General features: G+C 42.9%; 1 long non-coding RNA gene across 1 annotated transcript; it reads left to right on the top strand.

Moving 5' to 3' along the window:
- The first annotated feature begins 1,328 nt into the window (after positions 1-1,328).
- On the top strand, positions 1,329-5,785 carry LOC141728952 (uncharacterized). The gene is made up of 3 exons (XR_012580210.1): positions 1,329-1,444; positions 1,654-1,687; positions 5,708-5,785. It is a non-coding gene; the product is annotated as an uncharacterized LOC141728952 (long non-coding RNA).
- Positions 5,786-19,619: the final 13,834 nt, after the last annotated feature.

The following is a 19,619-nucleotide window of genomic DNA, read 5'->3' as shown; positions in this document are numbered from 1 at the left end:
GAAAAGCTCTGGAACAAAGCCTGTTGAAGGAGCACTGCAGTTTTGGTAGAGCAATTATTTTCCCCAGATTTGCATGTGGTACCATGGTGGCAGTGACCAGCCAAAATGCTTCAATCATATGGAAAAAATATGATGCACAAATGAAGCAACAAAGAAGTAATGAATTTTAAATTTTACCTCCGTGGAAGAGGTAAAATTCAATTTCAACAAGGCAAATTGATATAAAGGGAAAAAGATACCTAAAATGCATTTGACATTCAAGCAAATTATATTGAATTACCTCCACTTTATTTGTGAAATAACTGGCTTTTTGCAGTGTACCATGATGGTTAAATTTCAACAAATCCTTAATTTTTCCTGGGTGGTGGAGATGGTGGGAATACCAGACTGGAAAAGCCGTGGTGTTCTCTCCTTTTCTCCTCTTCCCTAAAAATTCATCTTCAATACCTACTTCAAAAATATGGATGAACAGCATAAGTTAATAATGGTTGGGACTGAATTTATGTCAGAAGTGAGCATTTATAAAGTCTAATTTTTAAAAACCACTGTGTCTTTAGGCCAGAGCCCTGTGCCTTTCACCGTCTGATGGAAAAGGTGAATTGTTCAGAGTTTTGAAAGAAACGCATTTCACAGCTCTGAATAAACATTATGCACGTGGCCTTTCCATGCTGCTGACGCTGCAGTGGGGGCTGTAATCATTTCCTTAAAATAAAGTGGGATTCTGGACATCTGGGGGGGTGTCAGGAAACTCAGGATGCACATCCTGAGCAGGAGCCCATTAATCAGCCGCAAGTGGAGTGTTGGCAGCTCACCTGCTTCCTCCTCCACTTCCTTCTGCTCCTGCTCTGTGTCTCCCAAATTTCAGAACCCAGGACGTTCCTCTGGCAGCCCTGGAGGGCTCCAGACCCTGGCAGGGGGCTCAGAGACCTTGGCATGGAGTCAAAAACCACCTGCGCCTTTGATTTTAACCCATGGAAATAACTCCCATGTTTGTATGAAGATTTACAAGCCACAAGGGTTTGAGTGGAATGATAGTGAATTTGTCACAGGGTGAAAAAGCAGAATTTTGGGGATTTAGAATGAGGGTTCAAGAGGCAAGATGGAGGAATCTGGGCATGCCCTGTCCTTCTTCTTCCTGTCCTCCATCTTCTGCTGTGATGGTGGCACTTTTGGATTGGTTTAGATTAGAGACAAACTGTCTCTAACATAAGTGATAAATATTGGAAAATTATTGTAAATAAAGTACATGTAGTTCTTAGTATAAAAAGCAAACACCACCCCAACCTTGAAAACCAGAGCTGAGGAATTTCAGCTTCTTCCTCGATCATGGGGCTGGGAAAAAAGGCTCTTTATACCTCGGGAGCCATTCCAGCAACACAAAACCCGAGACCAACAACCCTCAGGAATCTGCATTTCCAGCCCTGCCAAAGGGAAGAGAGACAAGGTTTGACAGTGGCAGCGGATATCGTGGAGATTGGGATTTTTAAAATTTTTTTTTAATGTTTGTTTTTTTGTTTCTGGAGATGAGCCTTTCCGTTTGCGCTCGAAGTTTTGCTTGATTAATGTATTCATTAGAGAGGAGTGGCGGTGATGATTAAACAAAAACATCTTCAAAATGCAGAGTTCATTTCAACCCATTTGGTTTTGTTGCAGGCAAATTGGATTGGCATTGCATCCTGCACAGCAGGTACTCCACTTGAAATCAAAGACAGATGCTTTTATAGGATTAGAAAGGATATCTTGAGGGGTGGAGGAAGAGATTGAGGTTGGGGGGCTTCTGTTGCCTTTTCTTGTTACTTTTTAGTAATAATGGTGAATGAATAAGGATAATACTGCTGTTTTGTCTGCCTTGAGCACTAATAACACTGTTTGCTTACAATTAAAAGGAAATAAAAGCTTCATTGTAACTTGAATTCTGAACAAATCAAGGATACTTAATTGAGATTCTTTCCCTCATAAATAACGGCACCTGAGTCTGTTTGAATTTTAATGCTAAACGGCTCTGAATGAAAATATTTGACTGCTGAGTCATGTCAAGCTGCCACACTTTTTTTGTTTTAATTATCATTTAATTGTCTTTTAAGAGCTTCACAAGTTACTTAAGCCCAGTCTTTGCCCAAATAGAAACCTAATGAGTTGCAGCTTGCAGAGGATTGCAGCTGGTTAAAATAAATGCAATTGAAGCATGTCTTTTGAAAGAGAGAGATCTCAAAGACTGAGTTGAGCTGCTGAAGGCACTGATCTTGCTTGAATTCAGCACAGGCAGATGACAGCTTCAACGAGAGGGGAAGGTCCAGGATCACTCCCATGGCTCTGGCAGGAGCCTACAGTCAAAATGCCCCTTTAGGGTACCCAAAATGTCCCTTTGGGCTGCCTCAATGAAAATCGAGCTCTGGTGAAACATCACCTTAAACACCCAGATCCTGTTTGTCAGGACACTAAAAGCCAGCATTTCCCATAAAAACCTTTTCAGATTGCCTTAAAAATGTTCCTATCCTCATGCAGGCTTTGGGGCTCCTGACTTGGAACACCTTCCTTGCAATCTGCTGTGTTTAGTCATCTGATATTTCACTGTGGCTTTTCTGAGAGTGGTTTCTGTAGCTTGCACTGTTTACTGTTTTCCACGTCCCAACCACATTTACGGCTTCACAAAATATTTCTTATTTAGTATCTCTTTAAATACAAAATTCAATGAGCTTCTCCTGTCACTTGACACCTCAAAGCATCAAAAAAACTTGGATTATCCTAATGGAACTGGAAAATGCTATTTTTTTTTTTAAGAATGTATTATTTTTACTCAACACTTCACCTCACCTGTACATAAGAGAGTTGAAGGGAAGAGCAGCTTGCTAAGAATATTCACCTTTTTTTAGTGTCACTGCTGCTTTCCTCAGTGTGCCCAAATATTCCAGGGCTGGCTTCTCTGTGTGTTGCTCAAATAGAACAGATGGAGAGTGTCTGACCTTAGGAGTTTGTCTGTGCCCTCTGAAACAATAAAATCAGAATTCTGAGAGATAAGAGAGAAATATCACGTATCCCAACCAATTAAAACTCTTCTCCAGCTGATGCCATTTGATAACACCACTCCATGTGATCTGAGTTTCCTCTCAGCTGTCTGGTTTAGATCATGAGAATCATGACTGCACTGGACCCTTGTTTGGGGTTTAATACCTGGTTTCATCCAGCTGCCTGGCTTGACTTTGTCATTTATGAGCATCAGGGTGTGCCTGAACGTGGAACATGATGGTCTAAGAGGTCTTTTCCATAGTATGGTATAATCTATTGAATTTTTCAACCATATAAAATCCTAATATTGCTTTAAGGTTTTGTTTATTATTGTTATCACTTTTGGGTTTTTTACATTTCCTACATTTTACCTATCATGTGTATGGTTTACAGAAGATAGGACCAAAATTTAGGTCTTTATGATCAAACAAAAGTAAGGTCTGGCATTTTGTCATTGATGATTTTACAACAGAAAAAAAAAATCCTGAAGTCTAGGAGTCTGCAAATAATAATTACTGCCCCCAACTCTTACCTGACTTTATTTTCAAAACTGATCTCTACTGCAGATTTAATCTTGTATTCTTCTTTTCAGGTTTGCCTAGCACTAAATTTATCTGTGTTCTGTATTAATTCCTAGGTTGGCAGAGTCAGTTCTTGATGGGTGTTGGTTTGGTTTTCAGAATAAAGGATCTTAACGTATTCAGTTCACATAGGCTGGACCAAGAGAATAAATCAATAAGCTTCTCTTGCACATTTGTGGTCCTGCTTAAGAAATAAACTTTGCTATTTAAGTATAATTATATAATAATTATATCTTTTGTAGTAACTCCCTCATTCCAGTCTTAACCTACAAATTCCAGAGGAAGACATTTTTAAAATGAATAGACACCTGGAAAGTAAAAATACAGGTCAGGATTCAGAGGTACTTCTTTTTCTAGTCCCAATACTTTTACATGAGAGTAACTTTGCCTTTTTTCTGCCTCCAGCACTGGTATAGAAGCTCTTTAATTGGCTGAGATTTTAAAGAACACTCTAATCAATGTTTGCTTCCCATTGAACTTTTGAGAGAGAGATTTGTGATGCATTCTCTTAAAATCATGAACAGAAAAGCAGTTTGCTTACTCAAAACCAGTATCCCATTGAAGAAAGATGTGGTGTTTATCATTCAGCAATCAACTTAATTGCCTTCCATTATGAAATTGGCTTGGGTTTTTGGGATCCCGCCATAGCAGTTTTTAATAGCACAAATGAATTTTTCATAGAATGAGAATGGAAAAAAGTTCCAAAATGCTGAATTCGAAGATACATTTCTCCACTGTGCATTCTTCCGTGCTCCTGCTGGAAATCATCGAGTCATATGTTGTTATTGCTTGTCAGAAGACCCATCCAGATGGGAAGTCCTTCTATTTTATATTAGCAGAGGCTGTAGGAAGCCAGAAATAGGGAAGTGGAGACAGCCTTGCCATCTTCCAAAAGGGAATACAGGAGGAATGCAATCAACCTCCCATGAGAAATTGAGAAGTTTTACTTACTCCTCACTTCAGTAGCTCGGTTTTATCTGTAGAGTCCTTCTGCTGTGAGCCTTGATCTGCTTTTTAATGCTGCTTTTCTCCATGGCTAGGGGAGTATCCAGCAGGTCAGGCAGCTCCTCTCATTTTGGAGTCGATGGCCACAGCAGATCCACAGCTAAGGAACTGAATCCACAGCACCCCGATGGCGTGGGTGGATGTAGGGATGAAGATCAACAAATAGACACGGAGAGTTCCTTTCTCAAACCAATTTCTCTCCATTTTCCCTTGTTCTTTCTGCTTTCCTCTGCTTGAGAACCCCATGGTTCCTCTAATGCTGGTCTGAGCCCTTATTAACTGCAGAAATCACATCTTAAGGGGCAGCAGAAGTGACAGAAGCAGCATGGAGGCTTTCCTGGGGGCTCTAAATAAATATCTGTCACTAAATATCTGAAAAAAAACCCCAAAACCAACAAAATCTTTACTTTTGGGAAGTTGGAGCACTTTTTGAAGACAAAAATGTGTAACTCTTTCAATACATTTCACATGAATGCAGTAGGGTCCCTTTCCTATTGATACAAAGAAAAATCTTCTCTAAAAGGTTTTCCACACTAGAGATCTACATTGATTTATTCTGATTTAAGTGTGACCAGATGATTGTAGCACAGCTATTTAATTTTAAATAATAATTGAAATAACCCCTTAGCTTTCTGGGCTGGAAATCAAATTTTGACTAGCTGTTGTATTTTGCTGCAGGATCTGGTCTTCTTAAACAGCATTTCTGTGCATATTTCATTGTTGATTTCTATCTTTCTTGACTCCTAAGGTCTGAATATTAAAATACCACTAAAGTTAATTTTTAGAGAGACTGAGGACACTTTCTAAAAAGAAACATTTTGTGGACAATGTAGGATTAAAAAAAAACCCAAAAAAACAGCAACTTTTCAGTGCAGCTTCTGCTTTGTGAGCATTGATTTCCTGGTTGGATTTGTTGGTTAGATTGGGATTTTTAACTAGGTATTTTTTTATGCAATTTTTTTTAATAACACTGATTTTCATGGCTGTTACTGTAAGATTATTACAGAGGCATTAAAAACCATTTCTAAGTAAAATTTTAATTTCCTCATCTCTCACATGTAAACGGCAGTGACGAAAGCAAATGTTGCCATTGAATTTCATGTTCTTTCTTCCAGAACTTGAGAAAAAAATTGAAAGCTTTACTGGGAGAAAGTTTTAAGGAGTTTTGCTGGATATTCTCTTTTGGAAGAGGTAAGTTCTCACAAGAAAGAAGAATATAGATGGATATTGCAGAATCTGTGGTTGTCAAAATTCCTCTAAAAATTAATTCTGAAACTTTAGGAATCTTATAATCTAGGAAAATCAGACTGGCTCCCAGCACAGATTAGTGGATGCTGACTTCTCCAGAGGTAGCTGCTGTGTGTGCTTGTAGCTGTCAGCAGATCATGTGGATGCATTGTCTGATAATAGCTGTATTTTTTACTCACCTGTCAGATCTGAAAGGCTGAATTGATGGTGTGTGTGGATTAAACAGGATGGATGTGCATGTGTGCTTTCCTGTCAAGGAAAGCTGGAAATGTATGAGTTAATTGTACATTGTTTTGTAGTAGGGTAAATTTTTAATCACATTGCATGTATATTTTTTTTTGGTGAAGGAAGTAATTGATATTTGGGACACAGAGGGATATAAATATTTAATTTGGTCTCTTAAAAATAAAAGAAGTCATGTGGGTTTCTTTCATGAACTTATATGTTTATAAGGTTTAACATGAAGGAATTTATTCATGAATGTTGAGATGCAAAAATATCATCAGCAACAACAGCCGCCAAAATCAGCTGAGACAGTAGTGAGTTGCACAGTTTTGGTTTATATCTGCTTTTACCTTTGAGGGCAGGGAGCTTGTAAACACTCAGACCTCAGAGAACAAGCAAAAATCTCTGTAGGTGGTAACACACCTCCTTTCCCTTCAGTTCCTAAATCCCAGCACCAGTTCCTGTATTCCCATCCCTCTTTGGCATTATCAGTAACAGGGTTACTGATAAGAGCTCCAAAAAAATTCTGGATTTTTTGGAAGGAACTTATTTTATGGGGCACTTATTGGTCTTTTCTTGACAGACCAAAAATGGCTCAGACCAACAGCATCCTACATTGTGCTCTTTTCTCTAAAGCCACATCCACTGGGGCTTTTCTTAGCCTGAGAAACCTTGTTAAGCTGAAATCATGAGTGGGGCTTCAGGACACTGATGTGACAACAGCACTGTGTGCTTAATGTGGCTGTAGTTTGTTTTTTTTTTAAGTTTTGCATTCAGGTATTCAACACCAAGAAGACATCAAAGTGGCAACGTAATTTATTTAGACACAGAGATGAGAGAGGTGTTCCAGGTTAGATAGAAGTGGTGACCATGAGTGACACTGCTGGACACTGCCTGGGCAGGGAGCTTGTTACCCACCACCAGGCTCTGCCTCAGGAAAAATGGGATTAAAGAAAGAAGTGCAGTAAAAAAATCCCCATTTGGCTACATTTCCCTTTTTATTTAAAAAATTAGCTATTAATAATCCTCATAATAATCTCAGCATGTGCAAATACAGTGGGACAAGCCCCAGTCTGAGCTAGAGAGGAAAGGTGGGATGGGTGCAGGTGTGCTGGAGAGGTGTTGGCATCCTACTGAATGCTGTTAGCTGGGGCTTGCCAGCCCTGTCCTCTGAACTCAAACCCTGTGTGGTTTAATAGATGATAAATCAAGTATTGTCTTGAAAAACTCACCAAAAGCATGTCTAATAGATTCTCTAAATCTGATCAGCACATGCATTGTCCTCATTCCCGTTTATCCAACTTTAATAATGCTATAATTGGTCCCTCATGAAAATGTTTTCCTTAAAATCTGGTTTTTAGCATCAGGAGTTTGGTATCGTGGCTGTTTGGGGTTTTTTCCCCTCTCTCTTTGTTGCTTGCTGCCAGTTGAGCAGCATTCTGTTTGCCTGTGGAAATATAGATTGGGTGATCTGTCTCTTTTAGACCATTCAATGATGAAATTTCTACTGTACCACTTTATTGTGACATTACCTGACTAGATAAAGCCATTTTCTGTCTGAGGAGGGAGAGAAGCTGGCAGTGCCTACATAAATCCTGTTACTCATTTCGTGCTGAGACAGGGGTTCCCAAAGGGAGATCCTCTGGGACACGTCCCCACTGAACAGGAAAACAAACAGAGGCACAGCCTGTTGCTGAAAATGGAGCTGATCAGTTTTGTAATGCTGCTGTTATTGCAATAAACAGCTACTGCAGCTTAGTTTAGCAGGTATCCCAACAGCTATTAAAAAGTAAAGCACATGTGAAAGAAATGCAGCATCCCCCTGCTCCTTCCTTTCCCCAGAGCATCACCCTTGGACTCCAATTGCAGGGGAATGACTGCATATCTTGAAATAAAGTAATGTGGGTTTGTTCATGCCAAAATTGCTGCTTTGTCTGGCCCATTTGAATGCCATTGTCCAACACTGGAGTGAGGCAGCTCTCAGATTTGTGAAAGCACCAGTTTTTAAAAGCTCTTTATTTTGTGAGCTGCTAGCCCCTAGATCCTAATGTGCTTCATAAAAATAAAGTAAAATTCTTATCCTTGTTTTGCAGATGGAGGACTGTGGTCTTTAGAGATAGATAACTGAATAGGGGAGCTGGACGGGATTCCTGGCAAGGGCTGGTTTTTGTCAGGAAACATTGATTCATTAAAGCTCTTTTGCAGAAGCATATGCTTTGATGAAACTCCTGGCATGAAGTTTTCCTGAAGCGTGGGACAGAATTTAAAGGCAGATTTTCTGTGCTGGCAGAAAAGTGAGCACGGGCTCTCCTGCAGGGCTGGGAGGAGCCCTGGGTCACTCAGCTGGGCTCCTCAGCCCCTACCACAGCTCCAGTGTCCTCCCCAGCACTGTGGGGGTGTCCAGGGGTGCCTTTTGCTGCCTTCCCCGGGTGCTGAGACCTCTCAGAGTGGTAGGGAATGGTAAAATAGCTGATTTTCCTGCTCTGAAAGACCTGTGGTCTGACCCTCCCCTCCAGGCATGGCTTTGTGTTCTTGCTAGGCAAACACCTGGAATGTCTCTGGGGTCAAATGCAAAGCAGAACAAAACAGTGTGAAGTTGGGTAGAGTGAGAAGTTAGAACTCTCAGGAACTTTTTGCTTGACAGAGAAAATTTTTTGACTTTGTTCTGTCCTGTCTGGTAGTTACTGGGAATGTCGCAGTCACATTTTCTGGAAAAATCCCTTTGCCCAGGATTTCTCTCCTGGGAAGTTGAGAAGCCTCAGATAAAAATGAAAACAATAATTATCTGATTTGCTTCTCCTGTGTTTTGTTCATGTGGAATGTGTTTGGAGATTGTTTACCAACAGGTTTCATTGGTTTCACATGAATTGTTTTGACTTATTGGCCAGTCAGCGCCAAGCTGTGTCAAGGGTCTGGAAAGAGTCACAAGTTTTTGTTATTATCTTTTTGGCCTTCTGTAAGTGTCGTTTCTGTATTCTTTAGTATAGTTTAGTACAGTATTTTTTAATGTAGTATAGTATTCTTTAATATAATATAGTATCATAAAATACTAAGTTAGCCTTCTGAGAACATGGAGTCAGATCCATCATTCCTTCCTGCCACGGGGCACCCCACAAATCCAATACTGGGAAGAAACTCCTGACAGCATCCTGGAAATCAGCAGCTCATGGTATTTCTGGTGAGGCTGTGGGGATCCCTCTCTGCTGTTCTGAGCCTCTGGAAGGAGCCTGTTACTCCTTGGTGGAGTCCTTGATCTGCAATGAGCAGCCACAACTCTGACAACAACATTCTGCACTCCTTCGGTTACTGCAGCCCAACTCAAAATTCCCTTTCAGAGCCTGCACAAAGCAGGCTGATGTGCCTGAGCAGTGGGTAGGAGAGGCAGCGTTTGTGCAGCTGGGGGAACTGGAGATCTGACAGACTCGGTGATGTGCCCACTGTCACTCCGGAGGGCTCTGTGCACACTGAGAACAGAACTCTGCTCCTCCAGCATGCAGAGCTCACCTGCTCTCAGCACTGCCCCTCAGGCCTCCCCGCGCTCCCTGCCCTGCCTTGCCCACAGCACCACATCCCCACCTTTCTTCTTTCTTTCTAGGAAGAAATTAAAATGTGAAAAAATAAAATATATAAATGCTACTTCTTCTATCATAGCTGGTTTGGGGTTCTTTTTTAAACACAGCCCCTTCACAATATGGTTTTTTTTTCCCTGTTTTCTCTGTGTGTGCCCACTTTGTTTTCCAGCTCTATCCAAAATACCCAGGACTGTGTAGCTGGCTGATTGGTGTCTTCTGGGGTCTTTTCTCCTTTGATAAAATGCTGCTGGCTGTTCTGTACCTGCTACTTTATACCCTTCTCCCTCACATATATAGCTACCTATATCGTATGGAAAGGATCAAACAGTTTTGATTTTTCCCAATGATACTGAGAAATGCAATATTTATCACAGGTTACTTGCAGAGAAGAAGAAAGGAGAATCTAAGAGTGTTCCCTTCAGCTGTTTTTCTGTCAAGGCACGGTGTATGTCCCAGTCCACTTGTTTTGCTCAGTGTGTTAGTTCTGCTCACTACCAGCTGTAATGCAGCAAGACTGATAAAGTTGGTTGCCTATTGGCCATGTGAAGGGGAGAAAACAACCAAAGCTGGTTGTTAGTTATCTCCACTAAAGTGCTAAACAAATCTCCCAGCAGCTAAACTCCCTTCCCTTTTTATTACTTACTGTACCTTGTAAATCAAATATTTATTAACTGAAAACAGCTTTGCTCACTGACTGATCTTGCAAACATGGGACAAATTCACCACAGCCAGCTAGTGGCCAATTGCTTATTCAGGCTGCTAAAGGAAATCAGCCTGGTGGAAAGACAAACTCTGTGATGATTTTCCTTCCCCACTTCCCAGGAACAAACCTCTCACATCACCACTTTGCCTGCCACATTTACCTTTCATGAAAACCAAGTGTGTCTGAAGGAGGTCACTACTACGCTTTTGAAGAGGACTTTATTTTTGTTTTATTGTATTTATTTTTGTTGTGCCTGTGTGGGAAATGAAGCTTTGGTGGTTTGAAAAGGCAGGAGCAGGCACAGGCATTGTTTCAATTAGCACGTCGGGTCTGTCACCCGGTGAAATGAAAAAAGATCCTTTAAGCAGCTGCTTCTGTGGCTGCTGTCTGATCATCTCTGGTTCATGTTAATCTGTGGGAGTCCTCAAGAGTCCGACTGCAGCAAGCTTGAAGCCCTTGGATGTTGAGGGATGACAGGATGAGAAGAACAAAACTGAGCTCACTCTCGCTTTCTCTTCCCCTGCAAGTGCTGCCGCCAAACTTGAAAGATCTTTGCATCGTCCCAGGCTCTGCCTTTGGTTGCTGTAATGAAAGTGATTTGCTGTCCCTTGTCTGATAAATATCCCCTGGAATGACAGCACAGTTGTGCTTTTTCACTGAGAGGGAGGCAGAGAACAAGCAGGAATTGCAGGCATTTAAGAGAGGCTCTCCAAGGAGCTGCTCAGGGATGCAATTTTCCCTCCCTGTGAGGCCAGGGTCACCTGCTCCAAGCATGTGTGTTGCAGTAAATGCACACAACAGGCTTGGTATCAGCACCAAGTCCATTTCCAGTGACTCTTTTGGGGCCTCAGGACCCACACCTTGTGCCCTGAACTTTTGCTCAGCAACTCCATGCTGATGCTCACCAGCCACAGTTGATGATTGCATTAATTTCACTGGTTATTACCAAAAGGACTTCAAACATCATTAATGTTTTGTGTCATTATCTTTGTTCTCTCCTTCTCTTGGACTAATTTGAGGGATTATGCAGCAATTCTGTGCTCACAGCAGCACTTTCATCCAGCCAGAAGCACCAGCCTGCTCCTGGCTGTGTGTTGTACTTTCTCCAAAGTATCCAGTCTTATTTACAAAACCATCCTTTGAAATTTGTTTCTAGCTCCATTTCTCTCTCAGCAATATCTGTCCTATTCCATGGCACTTCTAAGTCAGCATTCCTCATCTCAAAGTTTGCATACAGATGCACACTGTGTGAATCTTCTGTCAGGCTTTGAGAATTCTCTACAAATTCATTTTCCACCTCATGAGGGCACTTAGAGCACCCTGGTTCACTGCCACAGGAGGACAGGGTCCTCACTGCATGTTCCTGAAGTCACAGGTGACCAGGACTTTCCAGGCTATTCCTTTTTTTTCCCAAATGCTAAAAGCTATAATCATATCAGGCTCTTCTGACCTGGTGAATTATTGCTAATATTTTCCCTTTTTCATTTTTATACCTTTGGATAGTTGAAGATGGATATACTCTGCCTTTAATCACTTTGCCAAGTTGGAAATATTTATATATTTATAAAAAAAGGGAAAAAAATCTACATTTTATATTTGTGACAAGATGCATGAGCATTGCTGAGCAAGAAGCAGCTGCCAGAACCCACAAATCTCTGGGTTAATTTTACATCCACCAAGCAGGGGTGATATATTTTATAAGTGTGCATTAACAAGATGGTCATCGGGGACTGCTCGTTTGGATAATAAAATAGCCACAAATCACTGTTGGGTTTTTGTTGGGTTTTCTCTTTTTAATTCACTTTTAATGTGTATAAACTATTGTCTTGAAAGGTCTCTGAATACAGAGAAAGAGTGGAGTGGGGAAAGGCAAGGAATCCATGGAAAGCTGCTCACAGAGCCATTGCAAACACTCATCCACACTCAGTTACTGGTTAATTGGACAGGATGGTTACTGGTTAAGTGGGACAGGATGGACCCAGCCTGATGCCAAAGCCCAGAGCCTGCCCCATCTGCTGCAGGATGTTTGCCTTGCCACAGGTACCTGATGGATGAGGATGGGATGGGTGTCATGCTGTGAATAACACAAGCACCAAAAGGTTAAAATGCTGCATTTGTTGTTTGCCTTTCCTGTCTGACAGTGTTATTCTGCAATTCTGAGCTTTCAGGTCTTTCCACTCTGCCCCAAGACTACTCAGAAAATGTTTTGAGTAGACTACGTGTAGGCTAGTTAGAAAAAGGAAAGGTTTTGAGGAAAATCTTGGACTCCAATGTGTGTCCAGAGCAATCTTATGTCTACAGCCCTGGTACACTTACCTAGAAATGTGCTTTCAAAGCTTTGCTTGCTTGCTCCGGACTAGATATTTCACTCCAGATAAATATAGAAGTGGCAGCATTCTTACCTAAACCTTTCTGCTTGCTATGAAGCATGCTTTGTTATGTAAAAAAAAAAAAAATAAATCAAGAAACAAAAGAAGAAGAAGAAGAAAATAGCCAGCTCCCTTCTTTGTAATCCATTTCTGGTTAATGGAAATAGGCCCTGTACTGGTACCTTAAGCCAGGTATCAGCTCTAGGTTTACTGCACTTCTCAAAAGAGTGTTTATTTTCTGGGTGCTGCTTGTTATTCTGAAATCACATTTTATTCTTTAAGGCTTTCTTCACTTTTTTGATGGTGTTTTGGGTTTTGTTTTTTTTTTTAATTTGCATTAAACTGGTCCTGATTTTCCAAATGGACTCTCTGAAAATAGAAGGCACCAAGCGCAGGAGCCCATTTACTGTCATTGGGTAAAAGGATTTGGGCAGAAGCAGAGACAACCTAATTGTTGTAGCTTGGAAGTAACTTTAAACATGAAAAACAATTTGGTCCCTGAATTTTTCAGCCAATCCATTAAGCCTACATGATTCATTCTTTCAAACTCTTTTTTATCTCTGACTGGACTTATTACACAGCCAAGCTATGTCCAGTTTGCACCTGCCTGACCCCAGGGAATTAATCCAATTTGCTGTCTGTAAATAAGGGGGTGCAGTTTGCCTGTAGGCTGGGGGAGAGAGGTGAGCAGACGAGTTCTGAGGGGTCTGTCACCCATGTAAGTGAGGAGAAACACTCTGGCTGGGTGTCAAAACCACATCAGAGGAAGCAAGCCTTTCCCACTAATTGGTTTCTAAGTGCTATTTATTCCTCTTGTCACCAGATTCACTCACACCTCTGGGAGCACAGGCTCCTCAGTCTGACTTGGGGTTCCTTCACGCCCTGCCAGGGTCTGGATCACCAAACCCCTCTCCTGCAGGTGCAGGGGGGTGTGTGCCAGCTCTGTGAAGGAATCAGGGCTCCCAGGACAGTGGGGAGCTTGTGGGGCAGTGAGCCTTGCTGTACTGCACTGGGGATGCTCAGCAGAGCTGAGTTCTGCTCACCCGCAGCAAGCCTGGGAACATTCAGGGTCAGGTCAGATGTGGCTCTGAGCAACCTGGTCTGGTTGAAGATGTGCCTAAGGATGCCTTCTAAGCCAAACTGTTGGTTTGGAATGTGATTCTGTGGTTTCTGGGCCCTTCTTTACCAGGAGGAATTGCCAAGGCGGCTTTGGCTGCACGTTCCTGGCCACTTGCAGTAAGTGGGGTTGACCCTGTGCTGGGTTGGGTGGGGGACCCAACCCAAAAAAAATAATTCTGGGTTGGTGGGAAATTGTTGTTTTAAAACCAAATCAGCTCCCAGGCACGTCCAGCTGCATGGGATGAGCCAGGAGGTGAGGAGGTGACCACATAGTAACCCTGCTCACTTTCCTCCTCCCAGCTGAGCATCGGGGAAACTTCCTGATCCTCTTTCCCTCTTCATTCCAGAGGCAGCCAGGCTGCTTTCCTCCCACGAGGAGATGGGAGAAGGAGGGGAGGAATGACAGATTTGTGAGAGGAGCACTGTGCATCTGACAGCTTGCAGATGCACAGGAAACCAGGTTGGCAAAAGGCAGCGTTAGGTGTTCCTGCTGCCAGCTAATGGTGTCCAGTCAGGTGGGTTAGCCTAACAGACACACAGTAATGGATTAGCTGTACCAGAGCAAATGCTTTATTGGCAAGTAACCATTTGCAACCTACTGTGCTCTTCCACCCAGAATTTTCCTGCTTAATTTCCTGACAAACCACTGTCCTAGCACCACCTAGTGTCCTGCCTGCCAATTCAGATGTCCTTAACGTGGGAATTCCAGGCCTAAAGAAGAAAATTCAGGAGGATTTTCTTGTGTTTTTTAAGCTAACATAGGTTCCTACAGCACCTTCAGAAAAGTCTACAGTTGTACCATTCAAAATAATGGCTTTGTTTCCAAATCCTGCCATTGCTTAGCATGATTGTCTTCTCTCAAATGTCTGAAATCTCTCTGCATAGAAAAGGGCAGCAATCAAGAACCTTTCCTAGCAGGAATGTTGAAATTGTTACTCTCAGACGGGGTATCTTGGCTGAATGAATGAGGAGCACAGAGGTATTAAGAAATAACGTGAAAGATGCCGGTTCTTCAATGCCAGTGGCAAGGCAAGACAGTGATTAAAATTTTGCTGCTTAAAAGTCCTGGATTATTTCCAAGAGGATGGAGAAATGGAGAGCAGAGTGTGCTGCAAAGAACAGCAAAACGAGACCATGGTGTGCCTGGCAATCCGAGCTGGCATGCAAAGAGGCTGAAATTATTGCAAAGTGTCCCATTTCTCATGAAGTCTGAAGCACAGCAGGAATGTTGGCACTCCCCATTCCAGCCTCCAAGCAGCATGTATCATTGTAACTTATTGCCAAACTCTGGTTTATTAGCACTACAGAGCCAGGAGTGTGTGTTTGTATCCCTTCTGTCACATTGCATCCACGGGTTAAGCCTCACAGTTTGCAAAGTGGAGCAGACTAATTATCATCCATAAGAAATGACTAAAATCTGACAGTCACATGTCTCCTGGGAAGGACAGCCCAGGGGATGTCAACGAGAAAGGGAGGGAAGAAATCACTTTGGGGAAAACTCTCCCAAGTTTTCAGCAGTTCTGGTGGTGTGTTTTCCCCTGGTGTCTCACAGAAATCCCAGGCTGCAGAGACAATTTTGATGGATGTGTCTCAAGGACTGTGGGGTGTGTGTGAGTGTCACCCATCACTGTGTGTCACCACCACCACCACTGTGTGTGTCACCATCCCTGTATGAGTGTCACCACCACCACCACCAGTGTGTGTCACCTCCACCATTCTGTGAGTGTGGCTGTCACCACCCCTGTGTGTGTGTGGCTGTCACCATCACCACCACCACTGTGGAGTGTCACCACCACTGTGTGAGTGTCACCACCACCACTGTGTGTATGTGGCTGTCACAACCACCACAGTGCATTACCAACACCACTGTGTGTCACCACTACTCCAACACCACTGTGGGTGTGTGACTGTCACCACCACCACCAGGGTGTGACGATCATCACCACTGTGTGTGTCACTACCACCACTGTGTGAGTATCACCACTACCATCACTGTGTGTGTCACCACTACCACTGTGCGCCACCACTACCACTGTATGAGTGTCCCCAACACCACTGTGTGTCACCACCACCACTGTCTGTGTGTGGCTGTCACCACCACTAGGTAAATGTCACCACCACTGTGTAAATGTCAACACCACCACTGTGTGAGTGTGACTGTCACCACCACCACTGTGTGGCTGTCACCACCACTGTGTGAGTGTCACCACCACCACTGTCTGTGTGTGGCTATCACAACCACCACAGTGTGTCACCACCACCACTGTGGGTGTGTGACTGTCACCACCATCACCAGAGTGTGACTTCCATCACCACCACTGTGTGTCACCACCACTACCGCCATTGTGTGAGTGTTACCACCACTGTGTGTGTGTCACCACCACCACTATGTGTGTGTGGCTGTCACCACCACCACTATGAGTGTCACCACCTCTGTGTGTGTCACCACCATCACTGTGTGTGTGTGGCTGTCACCACCATCCCTGTGTGAGTGTCCCCACCACCCCTGAGTGTCACCACCTTCACTGTGGCTGTCCCCACCCCTGTGTGAATGTGGCTGCCTGCTGTGGCCAGCCCCAGCTGCTGACACAAAGCGTCAGCAGAACCATGGAGAGCCCCAGTCTGGCCATGGCCCCTGCTCTGGGCACTGCCTCACCTTCTCCAGAGGGCCCTTCCCAATGTCCCCTTTCCTTCCTTGCTGTCCCTTTCCATGGCACAGCTGCAGGAGAGGGGCTGTGCTGCAGGACACACCAGGGTTGTGGTTTGCCGAAAGCTCAGGGCCCTGTGCCAAACCAGGGCTGCTTTTGACACAGATCAGCAGAATAATTATTAGAGGAAGCAGAACTAACTCCTGAAAGAGCCCCTTTTTTAATAACAATAGATTTTGGAGAGGAAGAGAGTCACGTGAATAGCATGTGACAAAGAGAGGAGCTCTCTGACAGGGGTCACCTGAGCCCCCAGCAGCTGCTGAGCACCCCTGTGCTTGCTGATGTGAGCACACTCCACCTGAAGCTTGTCACTCCACTAATGACATGATTGCTGAGATTTTGGGTGGGGATTTGTCCGAACAGATGTTTTTCATCACTTACTTTTTTTTTTTTTTTTTAATTATTCCTGATGCTTTTACCTATCAAATTGCAGACTTCTTCAAAGGAAAAGGAATAGGCAGTTGTCATAACAACAAAGCTCTTCATTACCACAGGAACCTTTGACAGCTTTATTTAAAACATTAAAAAAAATTAAAAGAAGAATCCAACCAATTATTTTTATCAGTCTGATTCATGTTCTTTTTAAACAGATTACAGTGTGTTCTCTAGCAGTTACACTGTGAAGGGAGTATGGCATGAATATTTATGATAATGTAAACTTTGGGAAAAAAAAAATTAAAAGTGAGTTTGTTGTCTTTATGAGCTTCCTGTGGCAATAGCTCACCTTGCCTTTTAATTAGAGGATATGATGTGAAATTTAAAGGTGGAATTTTTCTTTTTTCCTCACATATGTAAAGCAAAATACCGAAGTAGTCACCCACGTGTTCCAGAAAATTATGTCTTCCATTTTTCAAGCCAAAAAAAGGCTTTTAGTCTCCTGAAGCTAGAGGAGGAGTGATTTGTTTGTTAAGAGGTGGAGGCCCTTTGTAAAGTTAAGACTCCCTTTTTTAATTCTCAGTTCCCTGAAGCTGAAAGAGAAGAGAATGAAAAACCAAGTATTAGTGTCCCATCTTACAGAAGAGGAAGATGCAGGGAGATGTTGTCCACAGCCCCTCCACTCCCAAGAAATATCCTGTTTTTTGGGGAATGGGCAGGAGAAGCAGGAGGCAGATCTGGGGACAGAGCCCTGCCTGCCCACAGGAACCAGGAGCCAAAGACTCCTTGCATTTCTTCACACAAAAGAGGCAAATAGCTCCAGCTTCTTCCTGTTTAACTTGCACACTCAAATATGAAAGATGCTTTTCTGGATTTCACATTCTAATTCTTAGTCTGAAATAAAGGCTAAATGCCTTTCATCTGTTCAAGTCATTTATAGCACCCTTCGCAAAAGGATTTTTTCACAGCAAAGTGAAGGATAATAGTGGAATTGTTAAACTCCTACCCTTAAAATAAGCCACATTTGTCCTCAGTTTGAGCAGTGATGTTTCTTGCTGGGCGTAATCAACAACTTAATTCTCTCCCTAAGCCCAGGAAAGAATGAATATCTGCAGAGACCTATCATTCTGTCTCCCATCCATAAAGGAATATAACAAGCAGCTGTTGCATTTATCCTAAGAAGATGATAACTCTAAATTGCCTCATGTCACAGGCACTTCTCCTGCAGATGTCCCCAATTCCTCCATCAAGAGGATGACCATGAAAAGCAGGGAAAATCCCAAATACATAAGGTCAGACTCCTCTCCCAAAATAATAAATTACTTAACCTCAGACATGTTGGGACCCTATTTTCTGCCAGTTTAGGGGCAGAGAGGTTTTTATTTACCTTTAGAAACAGGCTGGCCACGTACAGCAGGACTTTCCTCCCTGAGCAGAGGGGATGGGGTGCTGTGGGCGCTATTTCCTTATTCCCTTCCTCCTCCACCTACCCACAGGCTGGGTTTGATGGTTTCCCTGCGAGGGGAAATGTGGCCCTGGCTCTCCCCTTCCACGAGCTGATGTTGGGAGTTATTATTTAATGATGACAAGTGCACACACACAAGGCACTGCATTAGGAAACACACACACACCATCTGCCAGATCCCAGGATTTAGCTGTGGGTGCACAAGAGAGGAGCCTTGTGAGCATTAACTTTATTCCAGGAGACCATAAATGCAGGTCTCCTTGCACAGCACTGCCTAGGGAGGCATCCAGAGCATTCCTCCATGATATAGTCATTACTGCTTCAGCAAGATGTTAATTTTTACAATAAATAAGCTTAATCTTTTTTATGCAGATCGTTTTGGAAAATAAACAGGCCATTTTTATGAGCTACTTAGACCCAGCGCTGGGATGGGATTTGTGCTAAGGTGCTGCACACACCACAAATTGTACGCAATTTTGAGTTCCTGGGGAACTCCTGCAGTTCATTATTTCTTGTGGGTTTTTAAATAACTTATAAGTGCAACGTTCTTGCATGTTTCAGAGCGTTTAGAAAGCAGAATCATTGCCTGGAGGAGCTCAGTTCCTGATTCCCAAAGAAAGAAGGTGACTGCAATCCATGGGATGAGCTTGTAATTTTAGCACATCACCTTTCTCTGGTTGCTTCTGGAGAGCTTGTATGGAAAACAGGGAGTGGGGAAGCTGCTGTGGGAGAGCCTGACCACTTTACCTGACCATTTTGGAAGGATGAAATCCCTTGGGCTTCCATGTGGTCTCCTCTCCTAGCCGTGTTTGTAACTTCAGCAGAGGCTGGCAAACAGCAGGAAACTCAGTTCAGGTGTCTTTAACCACAGACCTCACTTTTAGAAAGAAAGTAATAATGCAGCTTTGGACCCCTGAGGATATCACTGTCCTGCCTGCCATGGGCTGTGAATAGCAATGTACAAGAGATGTGTGATTCTGATGTGAATTGTTGATTAATGTTTGCTGAAGGAATAATGCAGCTGTTGTCTTGAGGATAACAGAGATGTTGTCTCTCTCATGAAGCATTAGAGAAAGAAATGATATTACAAGCCAGAGTTAGGCATGTGATATCTAACATGACTAAATCTCAAGAGGGGACTGATTTTGCCTTCTGGCCAGCCCTGAGATGAATTCATTTGTATGACAGCCTCTGTTATGACACTAGATATGATATCATGTCCTGGCCAGAAGGGTTCACAGTT

The sequence above is a fragment of the Zonotrichia albicollis genome, chromosome 4 (assembly GCF_047830755.1).
Source record: "Zonotrichia albicollis isolate bZonAlb1 chromosome 4, bZonAlb1.hap1, whole genome shotgun sequence".
Lineage (NCBI taxonomy): Eukaryota > Metazoa > Chordata > Aves > Passeriformes > Passerellidae > Zonotrichia > Zonotrichia albicollis.
This window is presented reverse-complemented; position numbering and strand designations above follow the sequence as displayed.